The sequence below is a fragment of the Lepus europaeus genome, chromosome 14 (genome assembly GCF_033115175.1).
Source record: "Lepus europaeus isolate LE1 chromosome 14, mLepTim1.pri, whole genome shotgun sequence".
In the NCBI taxonomy this organism is placed as follows: Eukaryota; Metazoa; Chordata; class Mammalia; order Lagomorpha; family Leporidae; genus Lepus; species Lepus europaeus.
The window spans coordinates 28,041,807-28,045,181 of NC_084840.1; the positions used below are offsets into that span (position 1 = coordinate 28,041,807).

The window sequence follows — 3,375 nt, forward strand, 5'->3', positions numbered from 1 at the left end:
GCAGATGAAAGATCTCTCTCCCTTCCTGCCTCTCCCTCTCTCTGTGCAACTCTACCTCTCAAATAAATAAATAAATTCTTTAAAAAAAAAAGTGAGGGTCCCAAGAGTGAATGTTCCAAGGAGTAGGAACAAGACTCTCCCAGGCCAATTGACGGGCATGCCTGAAACTTGCAGAGCATCACTCATGCAGATTTTATTGTTCAAAGCAGATACAGGGCCCACCCAGATTTAAGATATAGTAGAGAAAAAAAAAAACTTCACTGTTTGAAGAAGGGAGAGAGAAACTCACATTGCAGAAGAAAAATAGAAGAGGGAAGATGTGGTTGCATCAGTTTGAAAATATAGTCTATGTGCTCGTTTCAGCAGGACATATACTAACATTGGAATGATACAGAGAAGGTTAGCACAGCACCTGTGCAAGGATGACACACAAATTTATGCAAACATAGTCTAGCATGGTCACTTGCTCAACGACATACCCAAAGTTAGAATGGCCTCCATAGCAGCCAAACTCCTGACCTTGGAGTCTGACCTAGCCCCTGCTACTCTCTCTACCTACATGTCATATCGGACTTTTGCTCTCTATGCTACAGCTTTCCTGCCTTCTATCTTTTCTTCACTCCTACCTCCAAGTATTGGGACTTCTGCACCAAAGCCCCTGCCCTTGGTTCTCCCCAAGGGGGCCTCTCTCTCATCATTCAGGTATCCACTCAAATATCACCTCTTCTGGGAGACCTTCTCTGGCGAACCCATGGCTGCTTTATGTTGTCCATAACCTTGATGTGTTTGCTTGCGTATCTGCCGTCTCTATCTCCCCGGCAGGACACAAATCTCGAGAGGACAGGGACCGTGTCTGTGTCACCCACTACTGCTGGATCCTCAGTGCCAGCCTGAGGTCCACTGCATCATGGTCATTCAGTACATTTTGTTGAATGAATGAATAAATGAATGAACAGGTGACTATCTTTGCTGTGGCAGCCTATGACTGCTTCCAATCCCTCTACGACAGGGATTCTGCACCACTTCTCCCAGAAGCTACATTATCTCTGGACACCTCTGAGACAACTCCTACATGATGTTATAAATTTACCTAACCAGTCAACACTGACATTAGCATTAACTGAGGCATTTCCAGACTGTACCTCCAAGTGCTTTGGTTCTGAGGCCAAGAGGAAACAAGAGCGAAATGGGAACCGTGAGACCCCATCATTGTTTTAATCACAGCAGCAATCTTTTTCTTTTTATTTATCTAATAAGGTTCTATGTGATACTTAGTATGAGAAACTAGATGAGATGATCTCTTCAATGCTGTGCTCTACCTTCGTGATGAAATATCTCCAAGTGTCATGTTCCAACCATCTGCATCAGAACCAATATGGTAGATGCTTGCAGAAAATGCAGATTCCACTGAGTTAAAATTTCTAGTCATGTGACCAAAGAATCTGTTTCTTAACAAGCACTTTAAGGAATTCCTAGATACTCCAAAGTTTGAGAATCACTGCTTTACAATATGAGATCAAATTGATAGTAAGCAGAAATAAGCTGTCATGCAAAATGGAATTCTCTTTCCTTTAGGATGGCCTCTTACAAAAGTAATGTCATTTCTCAGTTTACACAGAGATTGCTGAAGGGGTGGGCATGGTTGGTTTACCTTAAGATATCCATAATGTAGGTCCTCTTTGCCAAAGGCCCTGATTGTACCCACTAATATCCATTTTTAGCCCAGTGATTGAAGCTATAGCAAATATATGTGTACACACAATCACATACACACAATGCCAACATCACAGCCAACCTACTACCTCACTCAGCTGAGTTATGCCAATTAAGCACTTTTCAAGTGGTACAAGAGTAGGGCCCTTAAAATTTCAAGCATAAGACAGCCAATAAAAGTATCTCATTCAACAAAGTAATAAAAAAGCAGAGACAAAAAAAGCTGCAAAGTTTTCTTTGTAATCATTGTTTAACACTGTATGTAATTAAATATTAATGAAAGTATGCTACTTTCATTTTGTGAGCAATTTAATTCAATTAAAAATAAATGGGTCTCCTTGGCTCAGTGGGCATACTGATATACTGAACAGCACTGCCCTTAACTGGGTTTCCACTGTGTTTAAATCCAGCATCAAGCAAAGCTACTGAAATACAACCCCAGGCTAACTCGGTTAACTCATTAAGAACCAAGCACAGACCTCAACCAGCCAACTGAGCACAGCTCTCCGAAGCAATCACTGGGTACACAACATAATAGGGTTTAATTTTAAAATGCATTGATCAGGATGGGTGCTTGCTCTGGCAGCTAAGACACAGGTTAAGATGCTCGCATCCCATGTTGAACAGAGTCCCTGGGTTCAAGACTCAGCCCAGGCTGCAGGCTCCTGACTCCAGCTTCCTTCCCACCAGTGTGAGGCTCTGGGAGGCAGTAGTGATGGCTCAAGTAGCTGGGTTCCTTCAACTCACGTGAGAGACCTGGACTGAGTTCCCAGCTCCCAACTTTGGGCTGGCCCAGTCCTGGCTATTGTAGTGTGTGTGTGTGTGTGTGTGTGTGTTTGCCTCTCAAATAAACAAATAAATAAGTCTATCAAGAATTTGCTATGTGGGATGAAAAGGCGTTTAAGCCATTTCACTGATGTCAAAACTGGTTATCTCAGCAACTGATCTGGGTATTGGTTATCAACTCTGTGTGTGTGTATGTGTGTGTGTACATTGGGCTGTGCACTCAAGATTAGTGCACTTTACACACTTGACTGCAAATATTTAATCCCTAATGTGGGGAAAGAGATATTCTCCTACCCTCAAGGACTGCACACTGGGATCATTAGGCTCCAAGAGTCTGCACTGACCACCTGGCTGTGAAGACACATGAAAACACTTCAGGGCACTCACTTTGCAGTGACAACATACGCCAAGCATAAATCTCTCTTAGGAAGAAACCAGCAAATAAGAGGCCATGAGTTGTTGCGAAGTCAGTGCTCAAGGTGTACAGCGGTAGGGAGGGCATCTTGGGTGTGGGAAGTTTTGAGTGAAACCTGGAAGGGGAAAGGAAAGGAGAGAGAGTGGACACACAGCAATGGCATTGAGGTAGAAGCAAGGAGTCAAGGTAGCACCAGGGGTGCGGAGGAGGTGGGACTGGGGTTGGAGAACCAGTGAGGAGCCCGCAGGTGCATGGTCTCAGTCACTGGTGGCAGGTCCCCAGAGGTAATGGATCCCAGACAGCCAGAGCTGCTGTGAATACAGGGATTCCAGAGACTGCTAAGAATAACAATGTTATCAAGGCCCGGGAGGCTCAGCCGACTGAGTGTGTCTCTACCCACCCCGGGGCCACCTCCAGCCCTGAAAGGAGAGCTGGGCCTTATGAATGGAAAGGAAAAGGCC

At 44.4% G+C, this 3,375-nt stretch overlaps 1 non-coding gene across 1 annotated transcript; it reads left to right on the forward strand.

Annotated features, from left to right (window-relative positions):
* Positions 1-350: 350 nt before the first annotated feature.
* Positions 351-457, forward strand: LOC133774033 (U6 spliceosomal RNA). The gene has a single exon (XR_009868014.1). It is a non-coding gene; the product is annotated as a U6 spliceosomal RNA (small nuclear RNA).
* Positions 458-3,375: the final 2,918 nt, after the last annotated feature.